General features: G+C 52.1%; 1 pseudogene; it reads right to left on the bottom strand.

Annotated features, from left to right (window-relative positions):
• Positions 1-1053: 1053 nt before the first annotated feature.
• Positions 1054-1976, bottom strand: LOC141021773 (uncharacterized; annotated as a pseudogene).
• Between the last annotated feature and the right edge of the window lie 12482 nt (positions 1977-14458).

Genomic DNA, 14458 nt, shown 5'->3' on the forward strand with positions numbered 1-14458 from the left:
AACGGCAACGAGTGAGGAGACGGCGACGGGCACGGCATCGACGGGCACGGCAGGAACGCGAGGGCGACGCTTTTCTTTTGTTTTTTATGTTAATTAAATCTATGTGAACTATGGAACCGGGCCGTTATGGGGCCGTGAGATATTTAATTATGTTTTTACATTTGCGTTCATTTTAATTTTTTCGGTATTTTTTTTTGTTTTTGTGATTTCTTTAATCACGTTCACCCCGAACATGATTTGAGGTGCGGCCGCGCGTTGGGCGCACTGACACGGCAACGGCCCCAAACGGACATGGGCGATCCCATTACCGCCTCAAACGGACAAAAGCAGATCAGAACGGACGTCCATTTAGGATCATGCGCTGGAGTTGGCCTAACACAAGGAATTACCTCCTGTTGTTGCCGCGCCCTTCTCCCTCCCTCACCGGAGCACTACCTCTCTCTCTCTCTCTATGCACTCGAGGAAGAAGAGGACTGGAGGAAGAAGAAGGACACAGGGACACAAGAGTATTCCGGCGCACGTACGCCACCCGCCGCACCAACGGCGTTCTCTTTTTCTCCTGAGCACGTACTCAGCATACCAGACTACAACATGCGGGGTCAATACTTATACACGGGCACACACACGCACTAAGCTAGCTGACCTGATCCATGTAACAAACTCATGCATGCATGCATGCAGCTGGACGCAGCTAGCGCCCACGCAACGCCCGCCCGCCGAGCTCCACGCACGCGTACATGATCTCCTGGAGACTCGGCGCGAGCCACTGCTCTTCCGCTGCTTTCGCCCAGCCCTGACGCCCACTGCGCCACGCCCCGCGCTCCTCAGCTCCTACGCCCGTCGCTCCCGCACGTCAACGGGACGCAACTGGTTCCAGCGCCCGGCACGGCCACACCCCGCGTGTCCGTCTTAGCAACCCACACACCAGGTCACGTACGCACGCGACCCAGGCTACCACGGGCCGAGCCCGACGCGTTCACCACGCGCACGCACGCGCACCGCGTCTCGGGCTCGCCACGGCTTATTCCCAACACACTCCCCCTAAGCCATGGCCTAGAGGAGTCCGTCGTCGACGTTGCCGTTCACCAGCAGCGCCTGCTCCGCCGCTGGCGCCTTCCTCAGCTTGGGGCAGTCCCTCTTGGAGTGGCCGCGCTCGCCACACTTGTAGCAGCGCCCGCGCCGGTTCTCGCCGCTGCTCGATGCCACGCTCTTGTTGTCGTCGTCGTCCCGAGCACCGCCGTGTCGACGCTCGCGCGCTGCCCACTGTGCCGCCGTCATGAGGACCTGCTCACCCCCGCGCTCGCCGCCGTCTTGTCCACGGCGCTGAACCCGCTCGTCGAACGCGCGCAGCCGCCCGAGCGCCTCGTCGAACGCCATCGTCGTCACGTCGTGGAATTGCTCGATGCCGGCGACGACGGGAAAGAGGCGATCCGGCACCGTATCCAGCAGCTTCTTGACGAGCGCCGCGTCGCCAGCGTCTCCCCGAGGTTGGCGTACCTCGCCGCCATCGCCGCGAGCCTCCCGCCGTACACGTCGAGCTCCTCGCCGTCCGCCATCTTCAGGCGGTCGAATTCGCCGCGCAGCGTCGCCAGCCTCGCTGCGCGGACCCGATCGGCTCCGACGAACCTCACCTTCAAGGAGTCCCATACCTCCCTGGCGGTGAGCTTCGTCGACACCTGCAGCAACACGTCCTCCGGTAGCGCTCCGAGCAGCAACGCGCGCGCTGTCTTGTCCTTCCGCGCGTTCATCGCTGCATCGCCCGGCGCCACCGCCTCCCACACGGTGTGCACGTCGAGGATGGCCTGCGCCTTGATCGCCCAGACGGTGTAGTTGTCCACCGTGAGCATCGGCATCGCCATCGACGCCGATCCGCCCGCGCCTCCGCCATGAGGGACGAGCGCCATGGTCGCCGGTGATCGCCCGAACCGAAGCTCTGTATACCAATTGTTGTTGCCGCGCCCTTCTCCCTCCCTCACCGGAGCACTACCTCTCTCTCTCTATGCACTCGAGGAAGAAAAGGACTGGAGGAAGAAGAAGGACACAGGGACACAAGAGTATTCCGGCGCACGTACGCCACCCGCCGCACCAACGGCGTTCTCTTTTTCTCCTGAGCACGTAGTCAGCACACCAGACTACAACATGCGGGGTCAATACTTATACACGGGCACACACACACGCACTAAGCTAGCTGACCTGATCCATCTAACAAACTCATGCATGCATGCAGCTGGACGCAGCTAGCGCCCACGCAACGCCCACCCGCCGAGCTCCACGCACGCGTACACGATCTCCTGGAGACTCGGCGCGAGCCGCTGCTCTTCCGCTGCTTTCGCCCAGCCCTGACGCCCACTGCGCCACGCCCCGCGCTCCTCAGCTCCTGCGCCCGTCGCGCATGCACGTCAACGGGACGCAACTGGTTCCAGCGCCCGGCACGGCCACACCCCGCGTGTCCGTCTTAGCAACCCACACACCAGGTCACGTACGCACGCATCCCAGGCTGCCACGGGCCGAGCCCGACGCGTTCACCACGCGCACGCACGCGCACCGCGTCCCGGGCTCGCCACGGCTTATTCCCAACACCTCCAACAGCCGCTTCGAGTCCATCCATGCGATCATGGCACACACGCAGCTCTTGGGTGGCACGCTGGCTGGCCTCCTGAAGGGAGGTCCCCTTTGGCACTAGTATACTTCTCACAATCCCGTGTGGTGGCAATCTTAGCCCGGAGCTCCTGGATCCTACGCTGCAGGTTATTCTCTGAATCTTTATCCTTCTGAGCAAGGGCGTGAAGGTCAGAAGTAATCTTCCTGTTCGACTCCGCCACATCTTGCACTTTGGCAAGAAACTCACAGCAGGCCTGGACATGGTTAACATCAGCAGCAGCGATATCATGACAATGGGTGTAGGCAGTAGGGGCTGACAGGCAGGTCACTATTTAAAAATTGTCCTAGGCGGTACATGGCGTATCTCTGTCACGTAAGAGGATGCTCTCTCTCTCTAGTTTCACATCCATGCACATGTCCCCTCACGCTTTCTCTCTTTGATGGGCGCTCTCTCCTGACACACACACTCTCTCTCACCTGCACATGCATGCACACTTGCACAAGCCTCTCTCTCACTTCATTAAAAAAGCGTTCTCTCTCACTTCTCTAGAAAACTAAGGCTCACTCTACTCGATTTAAAATTGGATTTCAAGAAGTGTTTCTCTCTTAAAATGTGTTTCCCTCTAAAGTCTAAGGATACCCGTAACGGTAGTATCATAAGTAGTATCATGCATGCCAACTAGTCTTTTTTTGACGTGTCTCACAATTAAATGAGGAAAAAGAGGATGTGGTATGATACCATGATACCGTATCATATTAAATATTATACTACTTTATGTCATGCATGACAATTAATAATAAAATCTAAGATACTAACTTATGATACTATGCACTACGAAAGTAGTATCATACACTAGTATTATATGCATGATACTAATATATGACACTCCCCATTACGAGCAGCCTAAGTCAGGGGTACTCGTTCTGTGTGTGTGCGAGTCGGCCATGTCATAGAAATCACTCAGTATGGACATCTGTCGCTTGAGAGAGCATGAATCCCAACAGGTCTCGGTACCCCATGCACCCTACCTTTATTACTGTTCATTAGGCTTGCTAGATAAAACGCTACCATAGGGCATGGCACATATCTCTAGATACTATGTTCTATGCGGACGTATAGGATAACTGGGAGTCCCGACCCCCGGGAGCAAAAAAAACCTATCTCCATGTCAATAGGTAAAAAGGGCTTACATATGAAGTCAGCAATGGAGTTGTCAAACGTGGTAGTCCAGAGTTTCTCTTTGTCTAGCAACCGTCCCAGCTCGCCAACCCTTCCAGGAAGAAAAGCCTGGCGCTCCTTCAACGCCTGCACAAAGGCAACATAAATCAAATAAAAGAAGAGGGAAGCAATTCTACAAAGTGAATCATGAAGCCCATTTCTGCAATAGCAATGCACTCGAGGCTTGGGGCTACTAAGGGGGTGACCACTTCTCTGAGACTTCGTGTTACCTTCATTCGGGCTGCCGCACAACCAACTTCTCGCTGAGCATCATATAGAGTTTGGGCAAAGCACGCTGCTCTCCCGCAACGTGAGATCTTCATTTCTTCCGACACATTATGACCCTTAGCATCATCCTTAGGCGAGGGGGCAAAGCTGGGAGCTTGCATGGAACCACCGGAAAAATCGAATCCTAAAGATGATCTACGAGACGAATCCACAACTTTATCACCCCCAGCCAATGAGGGGTCGACCAGCTACATAGGACCTCGCAACTCAGGCTGATTCTCTGAGGCACAGACTGCCAGAAGGCCACTCTCCAAATGCCAGCAAAATTACGAAAGGAGGAGGTCTCAAGTTCAAGCGGCGACATACAAGCTTCTTTCTAAAGCGTGTTGACCTATAGGACCACAAGGTCATATAGCAACAAAGGAAGCTGTCGTGGAATTGTCACGGCAGATGTCCTCGAGCTAGGACTTAGTCGTGGAGCCATCGCTACTAGGAAGCTTGAGGGGTTAAGCGGGACAAGGAATACGAGGGTTTATACTGGTTCGGCCCCTTACGGTGAAGGTAAAAGCCTACGTCCAGTTTGCGGTGGTATTGATTAGGGTTTCGATGACCAGGGAGCTTAACTGCTATGCCTGGCTTTCGTCGAGATTGTCCTCCTCTCTAAACCGCTGCTGGGTCGTCCCTTTATATAGGGAGGCTGGCGCCCAGCAGCTCTCAGAGTCCCGGCCGGCTCATAAGAGTGTCCGGCTCAGACTCTTAACTATTCTTGCCTTACACAACAAGCTCTATCATAATAATGATTGTAACTACGGGCCTTAAGCCATATCCGGGTCTGAAGCCCATCTGTGGCCCATCGTCTTCAAGCTTGGCTCCGGGCTTCTGGCAACGACCATATGAGTAACCCGGCCCATCCTGGCGGGTGACTCTAAGGTCTATATCCTCAACATTAGGCCCCAGATTGATTTGAGCCGGCTCATGTCAATCTTCAATCCCTTCGACAGAAAATCGCCGGCTTACAATTGTGTGAAGACCATAACCTGGCGTGACGTCATCCTCTGGACTCCGGATAATCCGTCGTGACGTCATCTTCCATTAAGCCCGTTTTTTACTCCGCCAGATCCGCAACGGATCTTTACATTTACTGTCATCCCGAAAATCGAGGCGTCTCGTGAGGAGATAACCACGCCGTGGTCTCCTTGATTCTCGCGCCCTCTTATGAGCTCTCCCTTATAAATAGGCTGGCCCGACGGGCTTTCAGCCACTTCTCCTTCTTCATCTTCTTCCTCGCGCCACTGCTCCCCTGCTCAAACTCTGCTGCTGCCGCCGCCGCGGGTCTTCTCGTCGTCACCAACTCAGGCCGCTGCATCACCCTGATTTGACCAGAGAAACGCGACGACCTCCGCGACTCACCAGCCCCTGTAAGTTTCTTCTGCCCTGTTGACCAGATCTGCAGTAGGGTTCGAGTAGTTCATCCGTGTTCCTCGTAGTTCATCGCGGGCCTCAGTAGATTTGATTTTTACTGCCTCCTTTTGATCTTAGACCTACATAGAACTATTGAGGTGACTGTTTAGCACCCATTTTACATGCAAACAGCCCTCTTTTTACTGCATAAGAGCCTTGTTCGAGCCCAAGAACTCCCCCGCTTCTGTTTCTAGGTCTAGAAACGTTTCTTTCGCCCGACCATTTTGATCCGAAATAGTTACTGCAAAGTGTGAAACCTGTTTTACCACACTTAGTAAAAAACTGCAACCATTGAATCACGGCGGTTTACATTTCCGGCTTAAAGAAACCACCCGCCATAGAACCTTCCAGGTTTAAAGAAAATCATGCTCCGTAGAATCCTCCGGCTTAGCTGTGATAAGGCCATAGACAATCAAATTATTCTGAATACCCCTGCGGCTTAAATAACCCGCTGTACTTAGGTATATACCATTAGTCCCCTTCATAAGCCGCCACCTTGACTTTGAGCTGTAGATTTCCTCCGGCTTATAATTAATCTGGACGTTTTCCTTTTTGTCATAGACTGCCGATTTTCACCATGCCTCCCAAAGCTCCCAAAGCCTCCATCACTTGCAACTGGATGAGGTCCAATGTCACCAGTGAGACACTAGCAGATTTTGTTAAGTCTGGATATCTGCCCAAGAAGGACGTCATGTCCTACCGTGCCCCCGACCCGTCAGAAGAGAGACCACAGCCAAAGGACGGGGAGGTAGTGATTTTTGCAGATCACATGAGCCGGGGCTTCGCACCGCCCGGCTCAAAGTTTTTTAGAGATGTTCTAAACTTCTTTGACCTGCGGCTTCAGGACATAGGACCCAACTCAGTGTCCAACATCTGCAACTTCCAAGTATTCTGCGAGGTTTACCTTGTAGAAGAACCTAGTCTGCTGCTCTTCAGAGAGCTTTTTTGCTTGAACCGTCAGAATGAGTGCGCCAATGGGCCAAGTCTGGAGTTAGGTGGCATCTCCATCCAGCGGCGCAGGGACTGCCTCTTCCCTTACGCAGAGCCGCCCAGCCACCCCAAGGACTGGAATCTGACGTGGTTTTACTGCCAAGACACGTTGCCGGCTGACGAGAGTCCGTTGCCCGGCTTTCGCCCCTCGCGTCTGGAGCCAACTCACCCACTGTCAGACAAGCTGACTCAAGCGGAGCGCCAACCTCTGCTCCCCACCATCAACAAGATCAAGGCTCTCCTGGGCAATGGTCTGAATGGAATTGATCTGGTCCGGGTCTGGATATCGTGGCGGGTGATCCCATTGAGCCGCCGCCCCGGCTTAATGTGCGAGTACACAGGCCGAAAGGATGACCCTCAGAGACACAGCCGCAACGATCTTCCTGAAGACGTTGCAGAAGATATGACCAAGGCTCTTCTGAACGAGAGCCTGGCAGACTGCGGGAGGACCGGGTTAGCCCCCTTCTGCAAGACCAACCCAGCCCCATCGGTAAGCCGCTGACTTTAACATTTTATCTTCTCCTGCATATAACTTTCATCTGAACCGTTTTAAGAATTCATCATTGTATTTTTCAGGCTGATGACAAGTCCTGGCGGGTCAAGTATGACCATGACGCCGCCAAAAAGGCCAGAAAGGCGAAGAAAGCCGCCAAGAAAGCCGCTCCCCGTAAGAAGGGAAGTAGGCCCACTGCTTCGGAGCTGTTGCAGCTGAGTGACAGCTCCGAGTCTGAGGTAATTCCTAAACCTGTAAGCTCTTGTTATACTTGTTGCTTTAGTTCTGTCCGCCTTATCAATGTTGTTTATCAACAGGAGGACACCGGAGCCAGTAACCCGGTGGTTGAAGAGGTAACAATACTTTCCTCCGACTCGGAGCCCTTGCCATGGCTGAAAACCCGAAGAGTAACCCGGAAAGTAAGCTTTTCCAATCCTTTAGCTTACCAAGATCCTCAATTTATTTTGAAGCGACAGGTTCATGAAAGCCGGCGGCATACCCGGACCAACAAGGACGCTGACCTCTCCTCCGGGTTACCTGATGCATCAAGGAAACGTCGGACCGAGGTGACCACAAAATTGTACCCTTTTCATCCTTTTGCGGGTGTTATGCGCCAACCGCTTAATTCCTCTGATTCAAATTATCAGGAGACTTCCCCTTCTTCCGGCGATTCTATGCAGTCGAATCTGCCAATTTTCAAGACCGCGCCCGGGTAATGATAACCATCTCATGTTGTTCTGATCTTTGCTCATACTTTTTGTACTAACCTTTGTTGTTCTTTCAGTGCCCAGGCAAAGCTCACCAAGAGGGCGAAGAAAACCAAGTCGGCCGGAGAGCCGGATTTTCCTGAACCGGAGGTGACGGTTCAAGAACCGCCAGCTGCCTCCGCCCCCGAAGCCACCGCTCCAATCGACAAGGCAGCTGTAGAAGCTTCTGCTGACCCGGAGGCCTCCGGCTCGGCTCAGCCAACAAATGACCCGGACGTGGAAATCACCCGGACGGAATTCGTTGAGCCGGGGAGGCCTACGGCACTGGCCAAGTGCTCTGCCAAGGGGGAAGTACTGCAGCCCCACCGGGTCAGTCTGGATCTAACTGACTATGCCAACCTAAGCATCGGAGAACTTGTCTCCGGCTACATCAACCAGGTGCACAAGAGCCGGGACGCAGAGGTTGCCATGGTGACCCAGATCCAGCAGAAATCTGAGGTATTATCTTCTGTCCTCTTACTTACTGCCTAGTTACTTTTACCATGCTAGCCCTTAAGTCAACAACTTATGATTGAATATGTTGTAGACTGAAGTTCCGGCTTTACCAATTAAACCGGTAATTTGTATATAAGAGCCTTCGATGCACATTAGCCCCCAAGTGCCAGGTGTCTTTGCCTTAGAAAACACTTGGGACTTATCTTCCGGCTTGCTTCCATGAACCGGAAATTGGTAAATAGAAACGTTGAACATGCATTAGCCCCCAAGTGCCAAGTGTCTTTGCTTGGAAAACACTTGGGACTTTAAATTTGTATAGCAACTGTGCATGTCATAACCCGGACATTTATACAGGCTGCTGGCAAGAAACTTGAGGCTGACCTCGCTGACCTCAAGAACCGGCTGAAGATGAAAGAGATGGAGACCCGGAAGGCAAATGCCAAGTTCGTGTCCAGCATCGCCTCACAAGAGAAGCTGAAGACAGAGTTTGACGCTGAACGAAAAGCGTGGGCCGAAGAAAAGGCCGCATTGGTGAACCGGGCTGATCAGGCGGAGAGGGCCCTGTCAGAGAAGACGGCCGAACTCTCCGGCTTAAAGCGCCAAGTGTCTCAAATGGTTGCTGCAATCTTTGGTAAGTCATCCGCTGGCTTTTATTCAGTTTAAAAATTTTAATGCCTCACAACTCACCCTGGTCAGTGGCTTGTCCTGCTCTATGAAACAGGTTCCAGAAGTGCCAACCTCAACCAGAGTGTGGTAACCAAGCTAAAGGCCGTGTACACCCTGGTGGAGCACCTCTACACCGGGTCACAACGTGCCTTAGCTGTGGTAGCCTTATCCAACGAGGTACTGACTCACTTGGCGGAGGTTCTTCGCCGGCTCGCCGTCCTTCCGCAACGTATCGAAGAGCTGCGACGAGCCTCTGCGAGATCCGGAGCGATTGCCGCGCTGAGCCGGGCCAAGGCTTTCCTGCCAGAGCTGGACCCGGCAGACATCGCCCTCGGCTATCCAAGTCTGAAGGAGGATGGCACGGCTTTCGACCAAAAAGACTTCGCCGCCTGCGTGAAGATCGTGCGCCCGGTGGCGACTCTTATTGGAAACGACACGGATCTAACCAACTACCAGCCGGGTTATAATGCGGAAAATCAGAGGATTCCAACCCCTCGCTATGAAGCTCTGAGTTTAATTCCGCCGGCTCGTCAGCACACCTTTGCCCCGGAGATTGACCCGGCCGGGTTAATTGACGAGGAAGCCCAATTCGAAGCGCTGAGCGGCATCGACTGGAAGTCGTCGACCTTCCAGACCTTGGGGACAGCCGGAGGAGAAGGAAGAGATGAGCCGGAGACTTCCACCCAGCAAGCGTCTTAACTCCTGCAGCCGGTTTACCAAACAATGCTCCACCCTTTTGGACTCGATGAGTCTTGTAATAGAATAGGTGCAACAGTTTATCTTTGCCGTGCCATCGTGCACATATTGAATGCTGAAGCCTATTGAAGTTGTCTCTTTGATATTTCTCCGGGTCATTCATTCTCCGTAGTCTCAAATAATTGCCTTGAACTATCCTGCATACAAGGACAAATCAAACAGTCTCTGGGCGGCTTACCGCGCTGAGAATCATCGGTTTTAGATATATAACCCGGATATGAATCAAAAAGATTGACCCTTAATCATGTCTTTAATATAGCCGTGATAACACACGTAGCGGCCTGCCAGCGCATTTCCGGTTTAGATAACCCGGGTAATAAGGGTGGTACCTTAACTCCGGTGTATCTGTTTTAATGACACCTATTGTGCTGAACCAACACTAGAAATCAAAATTTAAACCGGCCAAGCGAGACCTGGCTGTACACACTTTGACATAATCAGAGAAATCGTGTGATAAAGCAGAAGAAATTTGGGGGCTTCCGGTTCGAATTCGACCAGAGACCCGACCCAAAGGGGTTAAGCTAAGTTCGGATACGATCATATAGCCCCCAGTGGGTGTGGCGATGCCAATCAAGAGGGTACCGACAGCTTTGTTCTCTTTGGTTCGAATACGACCCATGTTTGAACAGGAAGCCCCCAAGTGATTTTAAGAATTGTTTAACGACGCTGATTCGAATACGATCCACGTCGGTTCTCAAGGGGGTTAAACTATGATTCAAATATGATCAGAGAAAACCTCCCAATGAGCTCGGCACTTTGCCAATCAAATGGGTATCGACAGCTATGCTCTCTTTGGTTCGAATACGACCCATGTTTGAACAGGAAGCCCCCAAGTGACCTTATTACCTGCGGCTAGATTCGAATACGATCATGAGCCGGATCCTCCTTCAAGTTACCATGTTGATCTTGCAAAGAAAACACATGCACATTTGGAGGGGATAAAGGACAGCGGTCCTTCTTTATTGCTTTATCATAATATATACATGGCTGAGAGAAATATGTACATTATGAAAGCCGGTGGCTCAAGTGTAGTAAGGCCGAAGCTGAGCTATGTTCCACGGCCGACGGGTCTCTTCCTCCGACTTACGTGAATCTTTGTGTTCCCGGACGTCAATGAGGTAATACGACCCGTTGTGCAAGTTCTTGCTGACCACAAAGGGCCCTTCCCAAGGCGGGGATAGTTTGTGCGTATCAGTTTGATCTTGGATAAGCCGGAGCACGAGATCCCCTTCCTGAAAGACCCGGGATTTAACCCGACGGCGATGATAACGACGCAGGTCTTGTTGGTAAATCGCTGAACGGGCTGCTGCCACATCACGCTATTCGTCCAGCAAGTCAAGAGCATCTTGGCGCGCCTGCTCATTATCCGCCTCAACATAAGCCGCCACTCATGGTGAGTCATGACGGATGTCACTGGGGAGGACTGCTTCTGCCCCATAAACCATGAAGAAAGGTGTAAAACCTGTAGACCTGTTAGGGGTAGTGTTGATGCTCCATAACACGGAGGGCAACTCCTCCACCCAACAACCTGGCATCCGTTGCAAAGGGACCAAAAGCCGGGGCTTGATGCCCTTTAGAATCTCCTGATTAGCTCTCTCAGCTTGACCATTGGATTGAGGATGAGCTACTGAAGAAACATCAAGTCGGATATGCTCTCGTTGACAAAATTCTTCCATGGCGCCTTTGGAAAGATTGGTGCCATTGTCAGTGATAATACTGTGCGGAAAACCAAAGCGAAAGATCACCTTTTTCATAAACTGAACCGCCGTGGCTGCATCACACTTGCTAACAGGCTCTGCTTCAACCCACTTGGTAAACTTGTCAGCTGCCACCAAAAGGTGGGTCTTCTTATCCTTGGACCTTTTGAAAGGCCCAACCATATCAAGCCCCCAGACCGCAAAGGGCCAAGTAATTGGGATCATCCTCAGCTCCTGAGCCGGCATGGGAGCCCGTCGCGAGAACCTTTGGCAACCATCACACTTACTGACCAAGTCCTCTGCATCAGCATGAGCCGTCAACCAATAGAAACCATGACGAAAATCCTTGGCCATAAGAGACTTTGAGCCGGCGTGATGGCCACAATCCCCTTCATGAATCTCACGCAAGATTTCTTGACCTTCCTCAGGGGAAACACAATGCTGAAACGCTCCCGTCACACTGCGGTGATGCAATTCCCCATTGATAACGATCATTGACTTAGCCCGCCGGGTTATTTGCTTGGCCAAGGTTTCATCCTCGGGCAACTCGCCCCGGGTCATGTAAGCCAGATACGGCATTGTCCAGTCTGGTATGATATGGAGAGCCGCCACCAGTCGTGCCTCCGGGTCAGGGACAGCCAAGTCTTCCTCTGTAGGCAACTTAACAGAAGGGCTATACAGGACGTCCAGGAAAGTATTAGGCGGCACCGGCTTTCGCTGAGAGCCCAACCGGCTTAAAGCATCCGCCGCCTCGTTCTTCCTGCGGTCGATGTGTTCCACTTGGTAACCCTGAAAATGCCCAGCAATGGCATCAACCTCGCGGCGATAAGCCGCCATGAGAGGGTCCTTGGAATCCCACTTCCCTGATACTTGTTGAGCCACCAAGTCTGAGTCGCCGAAGCACCTTACCCGGCTTAAGCTCATCTCTTTAGCCATCCGAAGACCATGGAGCAAGGCCTCGTACTCAGCCGCGTTGTTAGTTCAAGGAAACAGCAACTGTAGCACATAATGGAACTTGTCACCTTTAGGAGAAGCCAACACGACTCCGGCCCCCGAGCCCTCCAACTGCCTGGACCCATCAAAGTAAATAGTCCAATATGTGTTATCCGGCTTCTGTTCGGGCACCTGCGACTCTGTCCAATCATTGATGAAATCCACCAAGGCCTGAGATTTAACAGCAGTGCGTGGCACGTATTTGAGATCATGAGGTCCAAGTTCTATAGCCCACTTAGCAATTCTCCCTGTGGCCTCTCTGTTTTGAATGATATCACCAAGAGGGGCAGAACTGACGACAGTGATGGGATGACCCTGAAAATAATGCTTAAGTTTCCGGCTTGCCATGAACACACCATACACAAGCTTCTGCCAATGCGGGTACCGCTGCTTGGACTCAATGAGCACCTCGCTGACATAATAAACCGGTCGCTGAACCGGATGCTCCTTACCCTCCTCCTTGCGCTCCACCACAATAGCCACACTGACGGCTCGTGTGTTCGCCGCTACATATAATAATAAGGGCTCCTTATCAACCGGAGCAGCAAGGACTGGAGGCTCTGCCAACTGCTTCTTCAAATCCTCGAAGGCAGTATTAGCTGCATCATTCCAGACAAAGTTATCAGTCTTTTTCATCAACTGATATAATGGCATGGCCTTCTCACCCAGACGGCTTATAAACCGTCTTAATGCAGCGATGCGACCCGCCAAGCGCTGAACGTCATTTATACACACCGGCTTAGCCAGGGAGGTGATGGCCTTGATCTTCTCTGGGTTAGCTTCAATGCCTTTGTCAGAAACCAAAAAACCCAAGAGTTTGCCTGCAGGAACACCAAAGACACACTTGGCTGGGTTAAGCATCATCTTGTAGATCCGGAGATTATCAAAGGTTTCTCTCAAATCATCTATCAGGGTTTCCTCCTTTATGGACTTAACCACAATATCGTCCACATAGGCGTGAACATTGCGCCCAATCTGTTTATGAAGACAGTTCTGCACGCAACGCTGATAAGTCGCCTGTGCACACTTGAGTCCAAAGGGCATGGACACATAGCAGAAGGCTCCAAAGGGAGTGATGAACGCCGTCTTCTCCAGGTCCTTACCCGCCATTTTAATCTGATGATACCCAGAATAAGCGTCCAGAAAACTTAAACGCGCACAACCGGCCGTAACATCAATAATTTGATCAATACGGGGAAGGGCAAAAGGATCAGCCGGACACGCCTTGTTCAAGTCCGTGTAGTCTACACACATCCGCCAAGTGTCGTTCTTCTTGAGTACGAGCACCGGGTTAGCTAACCACTCTGGGTGGAAGACTTCAACAATAAACCCGGCCGCCAAGAGCCGAGCCACCTCTTCACCAATGGCTTTCCGCCTCTCTTCATTAAACCGCCGAAGGAACTGTCTGACCGGCTTAAATTTCGGATCAACATTGAGAGTGTGCTCAGCGAGTTCCCTAGGTACACCTGGCATGTCAGAAGGTTTCCATGCGAAGATGTCCCTATTCTCACGGATGAACTCGATGAGCGCGCCTTCCTATTTCGGATCCAGATTTGCACTGATGCTAAACTGCTGAGATGTGTCTCCTGGGACAAAATCAACGAGCTTAGTTTCATCAGCCGACTTAAACTTCATCGCCGGCTCATTTTCCGTAGTCGGCTTTTTCTGAGAGGTCATATCTGTTGGGTCAACATTGTCTTTGTAAAACTTCAACTCCTCCGTTGCACAAACAGATTCTGCATAAGCTGCATCGCCTTCCTCACATTCCAAGGCCACCTTCCGGCTGCCGTGAACTGTAATGGTCCCATTGTGACCCGGCATCTTGAGCTGTAAGTACACATAACACGGCCGTGCCATGAACTTGGCGTAAGCCGGCCATCCAAATATAGCATGGTACGGGCTCCTTATCTTGACCACCTCAAAGGTCAATTTCTCCACCCTGTAGTTGTTCTCATCTCCAAAGGCCACTTCCAATTCAATCTTGCCGACCGGATAAGCCGACTTACCTGGTACCACACCGTGGAAAATAGTGCTGGACTGGCTGAGGTTTTTATCAATCAACCCCATACGACGGAAGGTCTCATAATAGAGGATGTTGATGCTGCTGCCTCCATCCATGAGCACTTTAGTGAACTTATATCCTCCTACCTGA

The sequence above is a fragment of the Aegilops tauschii genome, chromosome 4, assembly GCF_002575655.3.
Source record: "Aegilops tauschii subsp. strangulata cultivar AL8/78 chromosome 4, Aet v6.0, whole genome shotgun sequence".
In the NCBI taxonomy this organism is placed as follows: domain Eukaryota; kingdom Viridiplantae; phylum Streptophyta; class Magnoliopsida; order Poales; family Poaceae; genus Aegilops; species Aegilops tauschii.